This window comes from Heterodontus francisci, chromosome 31 (genome assembly GCF_036365525.1).
Source record: "Heterodontus francisci isolate sHetFra1 chromosome 31, sHetFra1.hap1, whole genome shotgun sequence".
NCBI lineage: Eukaryota > Metazoa > Chordata > Chondrichthyes > Heterodontiformes > Heterodontidae > Heterodontus > Heterodontus francisci.
The window spans coordinates 9,375,715-9,401,387 of record NC_090401.1 but is presented as its reverse complement, the minus strand read 5'-3'; positions in this window follow the sequence as shown (position 1 = coordinate 9,401,387).

Here is a 25,673-nt window from a genome sequence, read left to right as displayed (position 1 = left end):
TTGCTGATCTACACGGGTATCACCCCTGTGCTTGCTGATTTACACTGGTATCACCCCTGTGTTTGCTGATCTACACTGGTATCACCCCTGTGCTTGCTGATCTACACTGGTATCACCCCTTTGCTTGCTGATCTACACTGGTATTACCCCTGTGTTTGCTGATTTACACTAGTATCACCCCTGTGTTTGCTGATCTACACTGGTATCACCCCGACGTTTGTTGATCTACACTGGTATCACCCCTGTGCTTGCTGATTTACACTGGTATCACCCCGACGTTTGTTGATCTACACTGGTATCACCCCTGTGCTTGCTGATTTACACTGGTATCACCCCTGTGTTTGCTGATCTACACTGGTATCAACCCGACGTTTGCTGATCTACACTGGTATCACCCCTGTGTTTGCTGATATACACTGGTATCAACCAGACGTTTGCTGATTTACACTGGTATCAACCCGACGTTTGTTGATCTACACTGGTATCACCCTGTGCTTGCTGATTTACACTGGTATCACCCCTGTGTTTGCTGATCTACACTGGTATCAACCAGACGTTTGCTGATCTACATTGGTATCACACCGACGTTTGCTGATCTACACTGGTATCACTCCTGTGTTTGCTGATCTAGACTGGTATCACCCCTGTGTTTGCTGATCTACATTGGTATCACCCCTGTGTTTGCTCATCTACACTGGTATCACCCCTGTGTTTGCTGATCTATACTGGTATCACCCCTCTGTTTGCTGATCTACACTGGTATCACCCCTGTGTTTGCTGATCAAAACTGGTATCACCCCTGTGTTTGCTGATCTACACTGGTATCACCCCGATGTTTGCTGATCGACACTGGAATGACCCCTGTGTTTGCTGATCTACACTGGTATTACCCCTGTGTTTGCTGATCTGCACTGGTATCACCCCTGTGTTTTCTGACCTACACTGGTATCAACCCGACGTTTGCTGATCTATACTGGTATCACCCCTCTGTTTACTGATCTACACTGGTATCACCCCTGTGTTTGCTGATCTACACTGGTATCACCCCGAAGTTTGCTGATCGACACTGGAATGACCCCTGTGTTTGCTGATCTACACTGGTATCATCCCGAAGTTTGCTGATCTACACTGGTATCACCCCTGTGTTTGCTGATCTACACTGGTATCACCCCTGTGTTTGCTGATTTACAGTGGTATCACCCCTGTGTTTTCTGATTTACACTGGTATCACCCCTGTGCTTTCTGATCGACACTGGTATTACCCCTGTGTTTGCTGATCTACACTGGTATCACCCCTGTGTTTGCTGATCTACACTGGTATTACCCCTCTGTTTGCTGATCTACACTGGTATCACCCCTGTGTTTGCTGATCTACACTGGTATCACCCCTGTGTTTGCTGATCTACACTGGTATCACCCCGAAGTTTGCTGATCGACACTGGAATGACCCCTGTGTTTGCTGATCTACACTGGTATCATCCCGAAGTTTGCTGATCTACACTGGTATCACCCCTGTGTTTGCTGATCTACACTGGTATCACCCCTGTGTTTGCTGATTTACAGTGGTATCACACCTGTGTTTTCTGATTTACACTGGTATCACCCCGTTGCTTTCTGATCGACACTGGTATTACCCCTGTGTTTGCTGATCTACACTGGTATCACCCCTGTGTTTGCTGATCTACACTGGTATTACCCCTGTGTTTGCTGATCTATGCTGGTATCACCCCTGTGTTTGCTGATCTACACTGGTATCACCCCTGTGTTTGCTGATCTACACTGGTATCACCCCTGTGTTTGCTGATCTATACTGGTATCACCCCTGTGTTGGCTGATCTACACTGGTATCACCCCTGTGTTTGCTGATCTACACGGGTATCACCCCTGTGCTTGCTGATTTACACTGGTATCACCCCTGTGTTTGCTGATCTACACTGGTATCACCCCTGTGCTTGCTGATCTACACTGGTATCACCCCTTTGCTTGCTGATCTACACTGGTATTACCCCTGTGTTTGCTGATTTACACAAGTATCACCCCTGTGTTTGCTGATCTACACTGGTATCACCCCGACGTTTGTTGATCTACACTGGTATCACCCCTGTGCTTGCTGATTTACACTGGTATCACCCGACGTTTGTTGATCTACACTGGTATCACCCCTGTGCTTGCTGATTTACACTGGTATCACCCCTGTGTTTGCTGATCTACACTGGTATCAACCCGACGTTTGCTGATCTACACTGGTATCACCCCTGTGTTTGCTGATCTACACTGGTATCAACCAGACGTTTGCTGATCTACATTGGTATCACCCCTGTGTTTGCTGATCTACACTGGTATCACCCCTGTGTTTGCTGATCTACACTGGTATTACCCCTGTGTTTGCTGATCTATACTGGTATCACCCCTGTGTTTGCTGATCTACACTGGTATCACCCCTGTGTTTGCTGATCTACACTGGTATCACCCCTGTGTTCGCTGATCTATACTGGTATCACCCCTGTGTTGGCTGATCTACACTGGTATCACCCCTGTGTTTGCTGATCTACACGGGTATCACCCCTGTGCTTGCTGATTTACACTGGTATCACCCCTGTGTTTGCTGATCTACACTGGTATCACCCCTTTGCTTGCTGATCTACACTGGTATTACCCCTGTGTTTGCTGATTTACACTAGTATCACCCCTGTGTTTGCTGATCTACACTGGTATCACCCCGACGTTTGTTGATCTACACTGGTATCACCCCTGTGCTTGCTGATTTACACTGGTATCACCCCGACGTTTGTTGATCTACACTGGTATCACCCCTGTGCTTGCTGATTTACACTGGTATCACCCCTGTGTTTGCTGATCTACACTGGTATCAACCAGACGTTTGCTGATCTACATTGGTATCACTCCTGTGTTTGCTGATCTATACTGGTATCACCCCTCTGTTTCCTGATCTAGACTGGTGTCAACCCTGTGTTTGCTGATCTACACTGGTATCACCCCTGTGTTTGCTGATCTACACTGGTATCACTCCTGTGTTTGCTGATCTATACTGGTATCACCCCTCTGTTTGCTGATCTAGACTGGTGTCAACCCTGTGTTTGCTGATCTACACTGGTATCACCCCTGTGTTTGCTGATCTACACTGGTATCACCCCTGTGTTTGCTGATCTATACTGGTATCACCCCTCTGTTTGCTGATCTGCACTGGGATCACCCCTGTGTTTGCTGATCTACACTGGTATCACCCCTGTGTTTGCTGATCTACACTGGTATCACCCCGATGTTTGCTGATCGACACTGGAATGACCCCTGTGTTTGCTGATCTACACTGGTATCATCCCGAAGTTTGCTGATCTACACTGGTATCACCCCTGTGTTTGCTGATCTACACTGGTATCACCCCTGTGTTTGCTGATTTACACTGGTATCACCCCTGTGCTTTCTGATCGACACTGGTATTACCCCTGTGTTTGCTGATCTACACTGGTATCACCCCTGTGTTTGCTGATCTACACTGGTATTACCCCTGTGTTTGCTGATCTATACTGGTATCACCCCTGTGTTTGCTGATCTACACTGGTATCACCCATGTGTTTGCTGATATCCACTGGCATCACCCCTGTGTTTGCTGATCTATACTGATATCACCCCTGTGTTTGCTGATCTACACTGGTATCACCCCTGTGTTTGCTGATCTATACTGGTATCACCCCTGTGTTGGCTGATCTACACTGGCATCACCCCTGTGCTTTCTGATCGACACTGGTATTACCCCTGTGTTTGCTGATCTGCACTGGTATCACACCTGTGTTTGCTGATCTATACTGGTATCACCCCTGTGTTGGCTGATCTACACTGGTATCACCCCTGTGCTTTCTGATCGACACTGGTATTACCCCTGTGTTTGCTGATCTACACTGGTATCACCCCTGTGTTTGCTGATCTACACTGGTATCACCCCGACATTTGCTGATCTACACTGGTATCACCCCTGGGTTTGCTGATCTACACTGGTATCACCCCTGTGTTTTCTGATCTACACTGGTATCACCCCAGTGTTTGCTGATATACACTGGTATCACCCCTGTGTTTGCTGATCTATACTGGTATCACCCCTGTGTTTGCTGATTTTCAGTGGTATCACCTCTGTGTTTGCTGATCTGCACTGGTATTACCCCTGTGTTTGCTGACCTATACTGGTATCAACCCTGTGCTTTCTGATCGACACTGGCATTATCCCTGTGTTTGCTGATCTACACTGGTATCACCCCTGTGTTTGCCGATCTATACTGGTATCACCCCTGTCTTTGCTGATTTACACTGGTATCACCCCTGTGCTTTCTGATCGACACTGGTATTATCCCTGTGTTTGCTGATCTAAACTGGTATCACCCCTATGTTTGCTGATCTATACTGGTATCACCCCTGTGTTTGCTGATTTACAGTGGTATCACCTCTGTGTTTGCTGATCTGCACTGGTATTACCCCTGTGTTTGCTGATCTACACTGGTATCACCCCTGTGTTTGCTGATCTACACTGGTATCACCGCTGTGTTTGCTGATCTACACTGGTATTACCCCTGTGTTTGCTGATCTACAGTGATATTACCCCTGTGTTTGCTGATCTGCACTGGTATCACCCCTGTGTTTGCTGATCTACACTGGTATCACCCCTGTGTTTGCTGATCTACACTGGTATCACCCCGACGTTTGTTGATCTACACTGGTATCACCCCTGTGTTTGCTGATCTATTCTGGAATCACCCCTGTGTTTGCTGATTTACAGTGGTATCACCCCTGTGTTTGCTGATTTACACTGGTATCACCCCTGTGCTTTCTGATCGACACTGGTATTACCCCTGTGTTTGCGGATCTACACTGGTATCACCCCTGTGTTTGCTGATCTACACTGGTATTACCCCTGTGTTTGCTGATCTATACTGGTATCACCCCTGTGTTTGCTGATCTACACTGGTATCACCCCTGTGTTTGCTCATCTACACTGGTATCACCCCTGTGTTTGCTGATCTATACTGGTATCACCCCTGTGTTGGCTGATCTACACTGGTACCACCCCTGTGTTTGCTGATCTACACTGGTATTACCCCTGTGTTTGCTGATCTACACTGGTATCACCCCTGTGTTTGCTGATTTAAACTGGTATTACCCCTGTGTTTGCTGATCTACACTGGTATCACCCCTGTGTTTGCTGATCTACACTGGTATTACCCCTGTGTTTGCTGATCTACACTGGTATCACCCCTGTGTTTGCTGATCTATTCTGGAATCACCCCTGTGTTTGCTGATTTACAGTGGTATCACCCCTGTGTTTGCTGATTTACACTGGTATCACCCCTGTGCTTTCTGAGCGACACTGGTATTACCCCTGTGTTTGTTGATCTACACTGGTATCACCCCTGTGTTTGCTGATCTACACTGGTATTACCCCTGTGTTTGCTGATCTATACTGGTATCACACCTGTGTTTGCTGATCTACACTGGTATCACCCCTGTGTTTGCTGATCTACACTGGTATCACCCCTGTGTTTGCTGATCTATACTGGTATCAGCCCTGTGATGGCTGATCTACACTGGTACCACCCCTGTGTTTGCTGATCTACACTGGTATCACCCCTGTGTTCGCTGATCTACACTGGTATCACCCCTGTGTTTGCTGATCTACACTGGTATCACCCCTGTGTTTGCTGATTTAAACTGGTATTACCCCTGTGTTTGCTGATCTACACTGGTATCACCCCTGTGTTTGCTGATCTACACTGGTATTACCCCTGTGTTTGCTGATCTACACAGGTATCACACCTGTGTTTGCTGATCTACACTGGTATCACCCCTGTGCTTGCTGATCTACACTGGTATCACCCCTGTGCTTGCTGATTTACACTGGTATCACCCCTGTGATTGCTGATCTACACTGGTATCACCCCTGTGCTTGCTGATCTACAGTGGTATCACCCCTGTGCTTGCTGATCTACACTGGTATCACCCCTGTGCTTTCTGAACGACACTGGTATTATCCCTGTGTTTGCTGATCTACACTGGTATCACCCCTGTGTTTGCTGATCTATACTGGTATCACCCCTGTGTTTTCTGATTTACACTGGTATCACCCCTGTGCTTTCTGATCGACACTGTTATTATCCCTGTGTTTTCTGATCTACACTGTTATCACCCCTATGTTTGCTGATCTATACTGGTATCACGACTGTGTTTGCTGATTTACAGTGGTATCACTCTGTGTTTTCTGATCTGCACTGGTATTACCCCTGTGTTTGCTGATCTACCCTGGTATCACCCCTGTGCTTGCTGATCTACACTGGTATCACCCCTGTGCTTGCTGATTTACACTGGTATCACCCCTGTGTTTGCTGATCTGCAGTGGTATTACCCCTGTGCTTGCTGATCTACACTGGTATTACCCCTGTGTTTGCTGATCTACACTGGTGTCACCCCGACGTTTGCTGATCTACACTGGTATCACCCCTTTGCTTGCTGATCTACACTGGTATTACCCCTGTGTTTGCTGATCTACACCGGTATCACCCCGACGTTTGTTGATCTACACTGGTATCACCCCTGTGCTTGCTGATTTACACTGGTATCACCCCTGTGTTTGCTGATCGACACTGGTATCACCCCGACGTTTGTTGATCTACACTGGTATCAACCCGTGGTTTGCTGATCTACACTGTTATCACCCCGACGTTTGTTGATCTACACTGGTATCACCCCTCTGTTTGCTGATCTACCCTGGTATCACTCCTGTGTTTGCTGATCTATACTGGTATCACCCCTCTGTTTGCAGATCTACACTGGTATCACTCCTGTGTTTGCTGATCTATACTGGTATCACCCCTCTGTTTGCTGATCTACACTGGTATCACCCCTGTGTTTGCTGATCTACACTGGTATCAAACCGATGTTTGCTGGTCGACACTGGAATGACCCCTGTGTTTGCTGATCTACACTGGTAAAATCCCGAAGTTTGCTGATCGACACTGGTATCACCCCTGTGTTTGCTGATCTACACTGGTATCGCCCCTGTGTTTGCTGATCTATACTGGTATCACCCCTGTGTTTGCTGATTTACAGTGGTATCACCCCTGTGTTTGATATTTTCTGCTTTCACCCCTGTGCTTTCTGATCTACACTGGTATCACCCCTGTGTTTGCTGATCTACACTGGTATTACCCCTGTGTTTGCTGATCTATCCTGGGATCACCCCTGTGTTTGCTGATCTACACTGGTATCAACCCGACGTTTGCTGATCTACACTGGTATCACCCCGACGTTTGTTGATCCACACTGGTATCACCCCTGTGTTTGCTGATCTACACTGGTATCACCCCTGTGTTTGCAGATCTATACTGGTATCACCCCTCTGTTTGCTGATCTACACTGGTATCACCCCTGTGTTTGCTGATCGACACTGGTATCACCCCTGTGTTTGCTGATCTACACTGGTATCACCCCTGTGTTTGCTGATCTATACTGGTATCACCCCTCTGTTTGCTGATCTACACTGGTATCACCCCTGTGTTTGCTGATCTACACTGGTATCACCCCCGAAGTTTGCTGATCGACACTGGAATGACCCTGTGTTTGCTGATCTACACTGGTATCATCCCGAAGTTTGCTGATCTACACTGGTATCACCCCTGTGTTTGCTGATCTATACTGGTATCAGCCCTGTGTTTGCTGATTTACAGTGGTATCATCCTGAAGTTTGCTGATCGACACTGGAATGACCCCTGTGTTTGCTGATCTACACTGGTATCATCCTGAAGTTTGCTGATCTACACTGGTATCACCCCTATGTTTGCTGATCTACACTGGTATCACCCCTGTGTCTGCTGATTTACAGTGGTATCACCCCTGTGTTTTCTGATTTACACTGGTATCACCACTGTGCTTTCTGATCTACACTGGTATTACCCTAGTGTTTACTGATCTATACTGGTATCATCCCTGTGTTTGCTGATCTACACTGGTATCACCCCTGTGTTTGCTGATTTACACTGGTATCACCCCTGTGTTTGCTGATCTATACTGGTATCACCCCTGTGTTGGCTGATCTACACTGGTATCACCCCTCTGTTTGCTGATCTACACTGGTATCACTCCTGTGTTTGCTGATCTACACTGGTATCACCCCTGTGTTTGCTGATTTACACTGGTATCACCCCTGTGCTTTCTGATCGACACTGGTATTATCCCTGTGTTTGATGATCTGCACTGGTATCACCCCTATGTTTGATGATCTATACTGGTATCACCCCTGTGCTTGCTGATTTACAGTGGTATCACCTCTGTGTTTGCTGATCTGCACTGGTATCACCCCGACGTTTGTTGATCTGCACTGGTATCACCCCTCTGTTTGCTGATCTACACTGGTATCACTCCTGTGTTTGCTGATCTACACTGGTATCACTCCTGTGTTTGCTGATCTATACTGGTATCACCCCTCTGTTTGCTGATCTAGACTGGATCAACCCTGTGTTTGCTGATCTACACTGGTATCACCCCTGTGTTTGCTGATCTATACTGGTATCACACCTCTGTTTGCTGATCTGCACTGGTATCACCCCTGTGTTTGCTGATCTACACTGGTATCACCCCTGTGTTTGCTGATCTACACTGGTTTCACCCCGATGTTTGCTGATCGAAACTGGAATGACCCCTGTGTTTGCTGATCTACACTGGTATCATCCCGAAGTTTGCTGATCTACACTGGTATCACCCCTGTGTTTGCTGATCTACACTGGTATCACCCCGGTGTTTGCTGATTTCCAGTGGTATCACCCCTGTGTTTGCTGATTTACACTGGTATCACCCCTGTGCTTTCTGATCGAAACTGGTATTACCCCTGTGTTTGCTGATCTACACTGGTATCACCCCTGTGTTTGCTGATCTACACTGGTATCACCCCGACGTTTGCTGCTCTCCACTGGTATCACCCCTGTGTTTGCTGATTTACACTGGTATCTCCCCGACGTTTGGTGATCTACAATGGTATCACCGCTGTGTTTGCTGATCTATACTGGTATCATCCCTGTGTTTGCTGATTTCCAGTGGTATCACCCCTGTGTTTGCTGATTTACACTGGTATCACCCCTGTGTTTGCTGATCTACACTGGTATTACCCCTGTATTTGCTGATCTACACTGGTATCACCCCTTTGTTTGCTGATCTACACTGAAATCACCCCTGTGTTTGCTGATCTACACTGGTGTCACCCCTGTCTTTGCTGATCTACACTGGTATTACCCCTGTGTTTGCTGATCTGCTGTGGTATTACCCCTGTGTTTGCTGATCTACACTGGTATCACCCCTGTGTTTGCTGATCTGCACTGGTATTACCCCTGTGTTTGCTGATCTACACTGGTATCACCCCTGTCTTTGCTGATCTACACTGGTATCACCCCTGTGTTTGCTGATCTACACTGGTATCACCCCGACGTTTGCTGATCGACACTGGGAACAACCCAACGTTTGCTGATCTACACTGGTATCACCCCTGTCTTTGCTGATCTACACTGGTATCACCCCTGTGTTTGCTGATCTACACTGGTATCACACCGATGTTTGCTGAGCTACACTGGGAACAACCCGACGTTTGCTGATCTACACTGTTATCACCCCTGTGTTTGCTGATCTACACTGGTATCACCCCTGTGTTTGCTGATCTACCCTGGTATCACCCCTGTGTTTGCTGATCTATACTGGTATCACCCCTGTGTTGGCTGATCTACACTGGCATCACGCCTGTGCTTTCTGATCGACACTGGTATTACCCCTGTGTTTGCTGATCTGCACTGGTATCACCCCTGTGTTTGCTGATCTATACTGGTATCACCCCTGTGTTGGCTGATCTACACTGGTATCACCCCTGTGCTTTCTGATCGACACTGGTATTACCCCTGTGTTTGCTGATCTACACTGGTATCACCCCTGTGTTTGCTGATCTACAGTGGTATCACCCCTGGGTTTGCTGATCTACACTGGTATCACCCCTGTGTTTTCTGATCTACACTGGTATTACCCCAGTGTTTGCTGATATACACTGGTATCACCCCTGTGTTTGCTGATCTATACTGGTATCACCCCTGTGTTTGCTGATTTTCAGTGGTATCACCTCTGTGTTTGCTGATCTGCACTTGTATTACCCCTGTGTTTGCTGATCTATACTGGTATCACCCCTGTGTTTGCTGATCTACACTGGTATCACCCCTGTGCTTTCTGATCGACACTGGTATTATCCCTGTGTTTGCTGATCTACACTGGTATCACCCCTGTGTTTGCTGATCTACACTGGTATCACCCCTGTGCTTTCTGATCGACACTGGTATTATCCCTGTGTTTGCTGATCTATACTGGTATCACCCCTGTGTTTGCTGATTTTCAGTGGTATCACCTCTGTGTTTGCTGATCTGCACTTGTATTACCCCTGTGTTTGCTGATTTACACTGGTATCACCCCTGTGTTTGCTGATCTACACTGGTATCACCCCTGTGCTTTCTGATCGACACTGGTATTATCCCTGTGTTTGCTGATCTACACTGGTATCACCCCTGTGTTTGCTGATCTACACTGGTATCACCCCTGTGTTTGCTGATTTACACTGGTATCACCCCTGTGCTTTCTGATCGACACTGGCATTTTCCCTGTGTTTGCTGATTTACACTGGTATCACCCCTATGTTTGATGATCTATACTGGTATCACCCCTGTGATTGCTCATTTACAGTGGTATCACCTCTGTGTTTGCTGATCTGCACTGGTATTACCCCTGTGTTTGCTGATCTACACTGGTATCACCCCTGTGTTTGCTGATCTACACTGGTATCACCCCGACGTTTGCTGATCTACACTGGTATCACCCCTGTGTTTGCTGATCTACACTGGTATTACCCCTGTGTTTGCTGATCTACACTGGTATTACCCCTGTGTTTGCTGATCTACACTGGTATCACCCCTGTGTTTGCTGATCGACACTGGTATTACCCCTGTGTTTGCTGATCTGCACTGGTATCACCCCTGTGTTTGCTGATCTATACTGGTATCACCCCTGTGTTGGCTGATCTACACTGGTATCACCCCTGTGCTTTCTGATCGACACTGGTATTACCCCTGTGTTTGCTGATCTACACTGGTATCACCCCTGTGTTTGTTGATCTACACTGGTATCACCCCTGGGTTTGCTGATCTACACTGGTATCACCCCTGTGTTTTCTGATCTACACTGGTATCACCCCAGTGTTTGCTCATATACACTGGTATCACCCCTGTGTTTGCTGATCTATACTGGTATCACCCCTGTGTTTGCTGATTTTCAGTGGTATCACCTCTGTGTTTGCTGATCTGCACTTGTATTACCCCTGTGTTTGCTGATCTATACTGGTATCACCCCTGTGTTTGCTGATTTACACTGGTATCACCCCTGTGTTTGCTGATCTACACTGGTATCACCCCTGTGCTTTCTGATCGACACTGGTATTATCCCTGTGTTTGCTGATCTACACTGGTATCACCCCTGTGTTTGCTGATCTACACTGGTATCACCCCTGTGTTTGCTGATCTACACTGGTATCACCCCTGTGCTTTCTGATCGACACTGGTATTATCCCTGTGTTTGATGATCTACAGTGGTATCACCTCTGTGTTTGCTGATCTACACTGGTATCACTCCTGTGTTTGCTGATCTACACTGGTATCACCCCTCTGTTTGCTGATCTAGACTGGTATCAACCCTGTGTTTGCTGATCTACACTGGTATCACCCCTGTGTTTGCTGATCTATACTGGTATCACACCTCTGTTTGCTGATCTGCACTGGTATCACCCCTGTGTTTGCTGATCTACACTGGTATCACCCCTGTGTTTGCTGATCTACACTGGTTTCACCCCGATGTTTGCTGATCGACACTGGAATGACCCCTGTGTTTGCTGATCTACACTGGTATCATCCCGAAGTTTGCTGATCTACACTGGTATCACCCCTGTGTTTGCTGATCTACACTGGTATCACCCCGGTGTTTGCTGATTTCCAGTGGTATCACCCCTGTGTTTGCTGATTTACACTGGTATCACCCCTGTGCTTTCTGATCGAAACTGGTATTACCCCTGTGTTTGCTGATCTACACTGGTATCACCCCTGTGTTTGCTGATCTACACTGGTATCACCCCGACGTTTGCTGCTCTCCACTGGTATCACCCCTGTGTTTGCTGATTTACACTGGTATCTCCCCGACGTTTGGTGATCTACAATGGTATCACCGCTGTGTTTGCTGATCTATACTGGTATCATCCCTGTGTTTGCTGATTTCCAGTGGTATCACCCCTGTGTTTGCTGATTTACACTGGTATCACCCCTGTGTTTGCTGATCTACACTGGTATTACCCCTGTATTTGCTGATCTACACTGGTATCACCCCTTTGTTTGCTGATCTACACTGAAATCACCCCTGTGTTTGCTGATCTACACTGGTGTCACCCCTGTCTTTGCTGATCTACACTGGTATTACCCCTGTGTTTGCTGATCTGCTGTGGTATTACCCCTGTGTTTGCTGATCTACACTGGTATCACCCCTGTGTTTGCTGATCTGCACTGGTATTACCCCTGTGTTTGCTGATCTACACTGGTATCACCCCTGTCTTTGCTGATCTACACTGGTATCACCCCTGTGTTTGCTGATCTACACTGGTATCACCCCGACGTTTGCTGATCGACACTGGGAACAACCCAACGTTTGCTGATCTACACTGGTATCACCCCTGTCTTTGCTGATCTACACTGGTATCACCCCTGTGTTTGCTGATCTACACTGGTATCACACCGACGTTTGCTGATCTACACTGGGAACAACCCGACGTTTGCTGATCTACACTGTTATCACCCCTGTGTTTGCAAATCTACACTGGTATCACCCCTGTGTTTGCTGATCTGCACTGGTATCACCCCTGTGCTTTCTGATCGACACTGGTATTACCCCTGTGTTTGATGATCTGCACAGATATCACCACTGTGTTTGCTGATCTACACTGGTATCACCCCTGTGTTTGCTGATCTACACTGGTATCACCCTGACGTTTGCTGATCTACACTGGTATTACCCCTGTGTTTGCTGATCTACACTGGTATCACTCTTGTGTTTGCTGATCTACACTGGTATCACCCCTGTGTTTGCTGATTTACAGTCGCATCACCCCTGTGCTTTCTGATGTACACTGGTATTACCCCTGTGTTTGCTGATCTACACTGGTATCACCCCTGTGTTTGCTGATCTACACTGGTATCACCCCGACGTTTGCTGATCGACACTGGGAACAACCCGACGTTTGCTGATCTACACTGGTATCACCCCTGTCTTTGCTGATCTAAACTGGTATCACCCCTGTGTTTGCTGATCTACACTGGTATCACCCCGACGTTTGCTGATCTACACTGGTATCACCCCTGTGTTTGCTGATCTGCACTGGTATCACCCCTGTGCTTTCTTATCGACACTGGTATTACCCCTTTGTTTGCTGATCTACACTGGTATCACCACTGTGTTGGCTGATCTACACTGGTATTACCCCTGTGTTTCCTGATGGATACTGGTATCACCCCTGTGTTTGCTGACCTGCACTGGTATCACCCCTGTGTTAGCTGATCTACACTGGTATTACCCCTGTGTTTGCTGATCTACAGTGGTATTACCCCTGTGTTTGCTGATCTACACTGGTATCACCAATGTGTTTGCTGATCTACACTGGTATTACCTCTGTGTTTGCTGATCTACACTGGTATCACCCCTGTGTTTGCTGATCTACACTGGTATCACCCCTGTGTTTGCTGATCTACACTGGTATCACCCCGACGTTTGCTGCTCTACACTGGTATCAACCCTGTGTTTGCTTATCTATACTGGTATCATCCCTGTGTTTGCTGATTTCCAGTGGTATCACCCCTGTGTTTGCTGATTTACACTGGTATCACCCCTGTGCTTTCTGATCGACACTGGTATTACCCGTGTGTTTGCTGATCTACACTGGTATCACCCCTGTGTTTGCTGATCTACACTGGTATTACCCCTGTATTTGCTGATCTACACTGGTATCACCCCTTTGTTTGCTGATCTACACTGAAATCACCCCTGTGTTTGCTGATCTACACTGGTATCAAAGCGACGTTTGCTGATCTACACTGGTATCACCCCTGTGTTTGCTGATCTACACTGGTATCAACCAGACGTTTGCTGGTCTACATTGGTATCACCCCGACGTTTGTTGATCTACACTGGTATCACCCCTCTGTTTGCTGATCTACAATGGTATCACTCCTGTGTTTGCTGATCTATACTGGTATCACCCCTCTGTTTGCTGATCTAGACTGGTATCAACCCTGTGTTTGCTGATCTACACTGGTATCACCCCTGTGTTTGCTGATCTATACTGGCATCACCCCTCTGTTTGCTGATCTGCACTGGTATCACCCCTGTGTTTGCTGATCTACACTGGTATCACCCCTGTGTTTGCTGATCTACACTGGTATTACCCCGATGTTTGCTGATCGACACTGGAATGACCCCTGTGTTTGCTGATCTACACTGGTATCATCCCGAAGTTTTCTGATCTACACTGGTATCACCCCTGTTTTTGCTGATCTCCACTGGTATCACCCCTGTGTTTGCTGATTTACAGTGGTATCACCCCTGTGTTTGCTGATTTACACTGGTATCACCCCTGTGCTTTCTGATCGACACTGGTATTACCCCTGTGTTTGCTGATCTACACTGGTATCACCCCTGTGTTTGCTGATCTACACTGGTATTACCCCTGTGTTTGCTGATCTATACTGGTATCACCCCTGTGTTTGCTGATCTACACTGGTATCACCCCTGTGTTTGCTGATCTACACTGGTATCACCCCTGTGTTTGCTGATCTACCCTGGTATCACCCCTGTGTTTGCTGATCTATACTGGTATCACCCCTGTGTTGGCTGATCTACACTGGCATCACCCCTGTGCTTTCTGATCGACACTGGTATTACCCCTGTGTTTGCTGATCTGCACTGGTATCACCCCTGTGTTTGCTGATCTATACTGGTATCACCCCTGTGTTGGCTGATCTACACTGGTATCACCCCTGTGCTTTCTGATCGACACTGGTATTACCCCTGTGTTTGCTGATCTACACTGGTATCACCCCTGTGTTTGCTGATCTACAGTGGTATCACCCCTGGGTTTGCTGATCTACACTGGTATCACCCCTGTGTTATCTGATCTACACTGGTATTACCCCAGTGTTTGCTGATATACACTGGTATCACCCCTGTGTTTGCTGATCTATACTGGTATCACCCCTGTGTTTGCTGATTTTCAGTGGTATCACCTCTGTGTTTGCTGATCTGCACTTGTATTACCCCTGTGTTTGCTGATCTATACTGGTATCACCCCTGTGTTCGCTGATTTACACTGGTATCACCCCTGTGTTTGCTGATCTACACTGGTATCACCCCTGTGCTTTCTGATCGGCACTGGTATTATCCCTGTGTTTGCTGATCTACACTGGTATCACCCCTGTGTTTGCTGATCTACACTGGTATCACCCCTGTGTTTGCTGATTTACACTGGTATCACCCCTGTGCTTTCTGATCAACACTGGCATTTTCCCTGTGTTTGCTGATCTACACTGGTATCACCCCTATGTTTCATGATCTATACTGGTATCACCCCTGTGATTGCTGATTTACAGTGGTATCACCTCTGTGTTTGCTGATCTGCACTGGTATTACCCCTGTGTTTGCTGATCTACACTGGTATCACCCCTGTGTTTGCTGATCTACACTGGTATCACCCCGACGTTTGCTGATCTACACTGGTATCACCCATGTGTTTGCTGATCTACACTGGTATTACCCCTGTGTTTGCTGATCTACACTGGTATTACCCCTGTGTTTGCTGATCTACACTGGTATCACCCCTGTGTTTGCTGATCGACACTGGTATTACCCCTGTGTTTGCTGATCTGCACTGGTATCACCCCTGTGTTTGCTGATCTATACTGGTATCACCCCTGTGTTGGCTGATCTACACTGGTATCACCCCTGTGCTTTCTGATCGACACTGGTATTACCCCTGTGTTTGCTGGTCTACACTGGTATCACCCCTGTGTTTGTTGATCTACACTGGTATCACCCCTGGGTTTGCTGATCTACACTGGTATCACCCCTGTGTTTTCTGATCTACACTGGTATCACCCCAGTGTTTGCTCATATACACTGGTATCACCCCTGTGTTTGCTGATCTATACTGGTATCACCCCTGTGTTTGCTGATTTTCAGTGGTATCACCTCTGTGTTTGCTGATCTGCACTTGTATTACCCCTGTGTTTGCTGATCTATACTGGTATCACCCCTGTGTTTGCTGATTTACACTGGTATCACCCCTGTGTTTGCTGATCTACACTGGTATCACCCCTGTGCTTTCTGATCGACACTGGTATTATCCCTGTGTTTGCTGATCTTCACTGGTATCACCCCTGTGTTTGCTGATCTACACTGGTATCACCCCTGTGCTTTCTGATCGACACTGGTATTATCCCTGTGTTTGCTGATCTTCACTGGTATCACCCCTGTGTTTGCTGATTTACAGCGGTATCACCCCTGTGTTTGCTGATCTACACTGGTATCACCCCTGTGCTTTCTGATCGACACTGGTATTATCCCTGTGTTTGCTGATCTTCACTGGTATCACCCCTGTGTTTGCTGATTTACACTGGTATCACCCCTGTGCTTTCTGATCGACACTGGTATTATCCCTGTGTTTGATGATCTGCACTGGTATCACCCCTATGTTTGATGATCTATACTGGTATCACCCCTGTGTTTGCAGATTTACAGTGGTATCACCTCTGTGTTTGCTGATCTGCACTGGTATCACCCCGACGTTTGTTGATCTACACTGGTATCACCCCTCTGTTTGCTGATCTACACTGGTATCACTCCTGTGTTTGCTGATCTATACTGGTATCACCCCTCTGTTTGCTGATCTAGACTGGTATCACCCCTGTGTTTGCTGATCTACACTGGTATCACCCCTGTGTTTGCTGATCTATACTGGTATCACACCTCTGTTTGCTGATCTGCACTGGTATCACCCCTGTGTTTGCTGATCTACACTGGTATCACCCCTGTGTTTGCTGATCGACACTGGTTTCACCCCGATGTTTGCTGATCGACACTGGAATGACCCCTGTGTTTGCTGATCTACACTGGTATCATCCCGAAGTTTGCTGATCTACACTGGTATCACCCCTGTGTTTGCTGATCTACACTGGTATCACCCCGGTGTTTGCTGATTTACAGTGGTATCACCCCTGTGTTTGCTGATTTACACTGGTATCACCCCTGTGCTTTCTGATCGAAACTGGTATTGCCCCTGTGTTTGCTGATCTACACTGGTATCACCCCTGTGTTTGCTGATCAACACTGGTATCACCCCTGTGTTTGCTGATCTACACTGGTATCACCCCGACGTTTGCTGCTCTCCACTGGTATCACCCCTGTGTTTGCTGATTTACACTGGTATCTCCCCGACGTTTGGTGATCTACAATGGTATCACCGCTGTGTTTGCTGATCTATACTGGTATCATCCCTGTGTTTGCTGATTTCCAGTGGTATCACCCCTGTGTTTGCTGATTTACACTGGTATCACCCCTGTGCTTTCTGATCGACACTGGTATTACCCGTGTGTTTGCTGATCTACACTGGTATCACCCCTGTGTTTGCTGATCTACACTGGTATTACCCCTGTATTTGCTGATCTACACTGGTATCACCCCTTTGTTTGCTGATCTACACTGAAATCACCCCTGTGTTTGCTGATCTACACTGGTGTCACCCCTGTGTTTGCTGATCTACACTGGTATTACCCCTGTGTTTGCTGATCTGCTGTGGTATTACCCCTGTGTTTGCTGATCTACACTGGTATCACCCCTGTGTTTGCTGATCTACACTGGTATTACCCCTGTGTTTGCTGATCTACACTGGTATCACCCCTGTCTTTGCTGATCTACACTGGTATCACCCCTGTGTTTGCTGATCTACACTGGTATCACCCCGACGTTTGCTGATCGACACTGGGAACAACCCGACGTTTGCTGATCTACACTGGTATCACCCCTGTCTTTGCTGATCTACACTGGTATCACCCCTGTGTTTGCTGATCTACACTGGTATCACCCCTGTGTTTGCTGATCTGCACTGGTATCACCCCTGTGCTTTCTGATCGACACTGGTATTACCCCTGTGTTTGATGATCTGCACAGGTATCACCCCTGTGTTTGCTGATCTACACTGGTATCACCCCTGTGTTTGCTGATCTACACTGGTATCACCCCTGTGTTTGCTGATCTACACTGGTATCACCCTGACGTTTGCTGATCTACACTGGTATTACCCCTGTGTTTGCTGATCTACACTGGTATCACTCTTGTGTTTGCTGATCTACACTGGTATCACACCTGTGTTTGCTGATTTACAGTCGCATCACCCCTGTGTTTTCTGACCTGCACTGGTGTCACCCCAGTGTTTGCTGATCTACACTGGTATCACCCCTGTGTTTGCTGATTTACACTGGTATCACCCCTGTGTTTGCTGATCTACACTGGTATCACCCCGACGTTTCCTGATGTACACTGGTATTACCCCTGTGTTTGCTGATCTACACTGGTATCACCCCTGCGTTTGCTGATCTACACTGGTATCACCCCTGCCTTTGCTGATCTACACTGGTATCACCCCTGTGTTTGCTGATCTACACTGGTATCACCCCTGTCTTTGCTGATCTACACTGGTATCACCCCGACGTTTGCTGATCGACACTGGGAACAACCCGACGTTTGCTGATCTACACTGGTATCACCCCTGTCTTTGCTGATCTACACTGGTATTACCCCTGTGTTTGCTGATCTACACTGGTATCACCCCTGTCTTTGCTGATCTACACTGGTATCACCCCTGTGTTTGCTGATCTACACTGGTATCACCCCGACGTTTGCTGATCGACACTGGGAACAACCCGACGTTTGCTGATCTACACTGGTATCACCCCTGTCTTTGCTGATCTACACTGGTATCACCCCTGTGTTTGCTGATCTACACTGGTATCACACCGACGTTTGCTGATCTACACTGGGAACAACCCGACGTTTGCTGATCTACACTGGTATCACCCCTGTGTTTGCTGATCTACACTGGTATCACCCCTGTGTTTGCTGATCTGCACTGGTATCACCCCTGTGCTTTCTGATCGGCACTGGTATTACCCCTGTGTTTGATGATCTGCACAGGTATCACCCCTGTGTTTGCTGATCTACACTGGTATCACCCCGACGTTTGCTGCTCTACACTGGTATCAACCCTGTGTTTGCTTATCTATACTGGTATCATCCCTGTGTTTGCTGATTTCCAGTGGTATCACCCCTGTGTTTGCTGATTTACACTGGTATCACCCCTGTGCTTTCTGATCGACACTGGTATTACCCGTGTGTTTGCTGATCTACACTGGTATCACCCCTGTGTTTGCTGATCTACACTGGTATTACCCCTGTATTTGCTGATCTACACTGGTATCACCCCTTTGTTTGCTGATCTACACTGAAATCACCCCTGTGTTTGCTGATCTACACTGGTATCAAAGCGACGTTTGCTGATCTACACTGGTATCACCCCTGTGTTTGCTGATCTACACTGGTATCAACCAGACGTTTGCTGGTCTACATTGGTATCACCCCGACGTTTGTTGATCTACACTGGTATCACCCCTCTGTTTGCTGATCTACAATGGTATCACTCCTGTGTTTGCTGATCTATACTGGTATCACCCCTCTGTTTGCTGATCTAGACTGGTATCAACCCTGTGTTTGCTGATCTACACTGGTATCACCCCTGTGTTTGCTGATCTATACTGGCATCACCCCTCTGTTTGCTGATCTGCACTGGTATCACCCCTGTGTTTGCTGATCTACACTGGTATCACCCCTGTGTTTGCTGATCTACACTGGTATTACCCCGATGTTTGCTGATCGACACTGGAATGACCCCTGTGTTTGCTGATCTACACTGGTATCATCCCGAAGTTTTCTGATCTACACTGGTATCACCCCTGTTTTTGCTGATCTCCACTGGTATCACCCCTGTGTTTGCTGATTTACAGTGGTATCACCCCTGTGTTTGCTGATTTACACTGGTATCACCCCTGTGCTTTCTGATCGACACTGGTATTACCCCTGTGTTTGCTGATCTACACTGGTATTACCCCTGTGTTTGCTGATCTATACTGGTATCACCCCTGTGTTTGCTGATCTACACTGGTATCACCCCTGTGTTTGCTGATCTACACTGGTATCACCCCTGTGTTTGCTGATCTACCCTGGTATCACCCCTGTGTTTGCTGATCTACACTGGTATTACCCCTGTGTTTGCTGATCTATACTGGTATCACCCCTGTGTTTGCTGATCTACACTGGTATCACCCCTGTGTTTGCTGATCTACACTGGTATCACCCCTGTGTTTGCTGATCTACCCTGGTATCACCCCTGTGTTTGCTGATCTATACTGGTATCACCCCTGTGTTGGCTGATCTACACTGGCATCACCCCTGTGCTTTCTGATCGACACTGGTATTACCCCTGTGTTTGCTGATCTGCACTGGTATCACCCCTGTGTTTGCTGATCTATACTGGTATCACCCCTGTGTTGGCTGATCTACACTGGTATCACCCCTGTGCTTTCTGATCGACACTGGTATTACCCCTGTGTTTGCTGATCTACACTGGTATCACCCCTGTGTTTGCTGATCTACAGTGGTATCACCCCTGGGTTTGCTGATCTACACTGGTATCACCCCTGTGTTATCTGATCTACACTGGTATTACCCCAGTGTTTGCTGATATACACTGGTATCACCCCTGTGTTTGCTGATCTATACTGGTATCACCCCTGTGTTTGCTGATTTTCAGTGGTATCACCTCTGTGTTTGCTGATCTGCACTTGTATTACCCCTGTGTTTGCTGATCTATACTGGTATCACCCCTGTGTTCGCTGATTTACACTGGTATCACCCCTGTGTTTGCTGATCTACACTGGTATCACCCCTGTGCTTTCTGATCGGCACTGGTATTATCCCTGTGTTTGCTGATCTACACTGGTATCACCCCTGTGTTTGCTGATCTACACTGGTATCACCCCTGTGTTTGCTGATTTACACTGGTATCACCCCTGTGCTTTCTGATCAACACTGGCATTTTCCCTGTGTTTGCTGATCTACACTGGTATCACCCCTATGTTTCATGATCTATACTGGTATCACCCCTGTGATTGCTGATTTACAGTGGTATCACCTCTGTGTTTGCTGATCTGCACTGGTATTACCCCTGTGTTTGCTGATCTACACTGGTATCACCCCTGTGTTTGCTGATCTACACTGGTATCACCCCGACGTTTGCTGATCTACACTGGTATCACCCATGTGTTTGCTGATCTACACTGGTATTACCCCTGTGTTTGCTGATCTACACTGGTATTACCCCTGTGTTTGCTGATCTACACTGGTATCACCCCTGTGTTTGCTGATCGACACTGGTATTACCCCTGTGTTTGCTGATCTGCACTGGTATCACCCCTGTGTTTGCTGATCTATACTGGTATCACCCCTGTGTTGGCTGATCTACACTGGTATCACCCCTGTGCTTTCTGATCGACACTGGTATTACCCCTGTGTTTGCTGGTCTACACTGGTATCACCCCTGTGTTTGTTGATCTACACTGGTATCACCCCTGGGTTTGCTGATCTACACTGGTATCACCCCTGTGTTTTCTGATCTACACTGGTATCACCCCAGTGTTTGCTCATATACACTGGTATCACCCCTGTGTTTGCTGATCTATACTGGTATCACCCCTGTGTTTGCTGATTTTCAGTGGTATCACCTCTGTGTTTGCTGATCTGCACTTGTATTACCCCTGTGTTTGCTGATCTATACTGGTATCACCCCTGTGTTTGCTGATTTACACTGGTATCACCCCTGTGTTTGCTGATCTACACTGGTATCACCCCTGTGCTTTCTGATCGACACTGGTATTATCCCTGTGTTTGCTGATCTTCACTGGTATCACCCCTGTGTTTGCTGATCTACACTGGTATCACCCCTGTGCTTTCTGATCGACACTGGTATTATCCCTGTGTTTGCTGATCTTCACTGGTATCACCCCTGTGTTTGCTGATTTACAGCGGTATCACCCCTGTGTTTGCTGATCTACACTGGTATCACCCCTGTGCTTTCTGATCGACACTGGTATTATCCCTGTGTTTGCTGATCTTCACTGGTATCACCCCTGTGTTTGCTGATTTACACTGGTATCACCCCTGTGCTTTCTGATCGACACTGGTATTATCCCTGTGTTTGATGATCTGCACTGGTATCACCCCTATGTTTGATGATCTATACTGGTATCACCCCTGTGTTTGCAGATTTACAGTGGTATCACCTCTGTGTTTGCTGATCTGCACTGGTATCACCCCGACGTTTGTTGATCTACACTGGTATCACCCCTCTGTTTGCTGATCTACACTGGTATCACTCCTGTGTTTGCTGATCTATACTGGTATCACCCCTCTGTTTGCTGATCTAGACTGGTATCACCCCTGTGTTTGCTGATCTACACTGGTATCACCCCTGTGTTTGCTGATCTATACTGGTATCACACCTCTGTTTGCTGATCTGCACTGGTATCACCCCTGTGTTTGCTGATCTACACTGGTATCACCCCTGTGTTTGCTGATCGACACTGGTTTCACCCCGATGTTTGCTGATCGACACTGGAATGACCCCTGTGTTTGCTGATCTACACTGGTATCATCCCGAAGTTTGCTGATCTACACTGGTATCACCCCTGTGTTTGCTGATCTACACTGGTATCACCCCGGTGTTTGCTGATTTACAGTGGTATCACCCCTGTGTTTGCTGATTTACACTGGTATCACCCCTGTGCTTTCTGATCGAAACTGGTATTGCCCCTGTGTTTGCTGATCTACACTGGTATCACCCCTGTGTTTGCTGATCAACACTGGTATCACCCCTGTGTTTGCTGATCTACACTGGTATCACCCCGACGTTTGCTGCTCTCCACTGGTATCACCCCTGTGTTTGCTGATTTACACTGGTATCTCCCCGACGTTTGGTGATCTACAATGGTATCACCGCTGTGTTTGCTGATCTATACTGGTATCATCCCTGTGTTTGCTGATTTCCAGTGGTATCACCCCTGTGTTTGCTGATTTACACTGGTATCACCCCTGTGCTTTCTGATCGACACTGGTATTACCCGTGTGTTTGCTGATCTACACTGGTATCACCCCTGTGTTTGCTGATCTACACTGGTATTACCCCTGTATTTGCTGATCTACACTGGTATCACCCCTTTGTTTGCTGATCTACACTGAAATCACCCCTGTGTTTGCTGATCTACACTGGTGTCACCCCTGTGTTTGCTGATCTACACTGGTATTACCCCTGTGTTTGCTGATCTGCTGTGGTATTACCCCTGTGTTTGCTGATCTACACTGGTATCACCCCTGTGTTTGCTGATCTACACTGGTATTACCCCTGTGTTTGCTGATCTACACTGGTATCACCCCTGTCTTTGCTGATCTACACTGGTATCACCCCTGTGTTTGCTGATCTACACTGGTATCACCCCGACGTTTGCTGATCGACACTGGGAACAACCCGACGTTTGCTGATCTACACTGGTATCACCCCTGTCTTTGCTGATCTACACTGGTATCACCCCTGTGTTTGCTGATCTACACTGGTATCACCCCTGTGTTTGCTGATCTGCACTGGTATCACCCCTGTGCTTTCTGATCGACACTGGTATTACCCCTGTGTTTGATGATCTGCACAGGTATCACCCCTGTGTTTGCTGATCTACACTGGTATCACCCCTGTGTTTGCTGATCTACACTGGTATCACCCCTGTGTTTGCTGATCTACACTGGTATCACCCTGACGTTTGCTGATCTACACTGGTATTACCCCTGTGTTCGCTGATCTACACTGGTATCACTCTTGTGTTTGCTGATCTACACTGGTATCACACCTGTGTTTGCTGATTTACAGTCGCATCACCCCTGTGTTTTCTGACCTGCACTGGTGTCACCCCAGTGTTTGCTGATCTACACTGGTATCACCCCTGTGTTTGCTGATTTACACTGGTATCACCCCTGTGTTTGCTGATCTACACTGGTATCACCCCGACGTTTCCTGATGTACACTGGTATTACCCCTGTGTTTGCTGATCTACACTGGTATCACCCCTGCGTTTGCTGATCTACACTGGTATCACCCCTGCCTTTGCTGATCTACACTGGTATCACCCCTGTGTTTGCTGATCTACACTGGTATCACCCCTGTCTTTGCTGATCTACACTGGTATCACCCCGACGTTTGCTGATCGACACTGGGAACAACCCGACGTTTGCTGATCTACACTGGTATCACCCCTGTCTTTGCTGATCTACACTGGTATTACCCCTGTGTTTGCTGATCTACACTGGTATCACCCCTGTCTTTGCTGATCTACACTGGTATCACCCCTGTGTTTGCTGATCTACACTGGTATCACCCCGACGTTTGCTGATCGACACTGGGAACAACCCGACGTTTGCTGATCTACACTGGTATCACCCCTGTCTTTGCTGATCTACACTGGTATCACCCCTGTGTTTGCTGATCTACACTGGTATCACACCGACGTTTGCTGATCTACACTGGGAACAACCCGACGTTTGCTGATCTACACTGGTATCACCCCTGTGTTTGCTGATCTACACTGGTATCACCCCTGTGTTTGCTGATCTGCACTGGTATCACCCCTGTGCTTTCTGATCGGCACTGGTATTACCCCTGTGTTTGATGATCTGCACAGGTATCACCCCTGTGTTTGCTGATCTACACTGGTATCACCCCTGTGTTTGCTGATCTACACTGGTATCACCCCTGTGTTTGCTGATCTACACTGGTATCACCCTGACGTTTGCTGATCTACACTGGTATTACCCCTGTGTTTGCTGATCTACACTGGTATCACTCTTGTGTTTGCTGATCTACACTGGTATCACCCCTGTGTTTGCTGATTTACAGTCGCATCACCCCTGTGCTTTCTGATCGACACTGGTATTAACCCTGTGTTTGCTGATCTACACTGGTATCACCCCTGTGTTTGCTGATCTACACTGGTATCACCCCTGGGTTTGCTGATCTACACTGGTATCACCCCTGTGTTTTCTGACCTGCACTGGTGTCACCCCAGTGTTTGCTGATCTACACTGGTATCACCCCTGTGTTTGCTGATTTACACTGGTATCACCCCTGTGTTTGCTGATCTACACTGGTATCACCCCGACGTTTCCTGATGTACACTGGTATTACCCCTGTGTTTGCTGATCTACACTGGTATCACCCCTGTGTTTGCTGATCTACACTGGTATCACCCCGACGTTTGCTGATCGACACTGGTAACAACCCGACGTTTGCTGATCTACACTGGTATCACCCCTGTCTTTGCTGATCTACACTGGTATCACCCCTGTGTTTGCTGATCTAC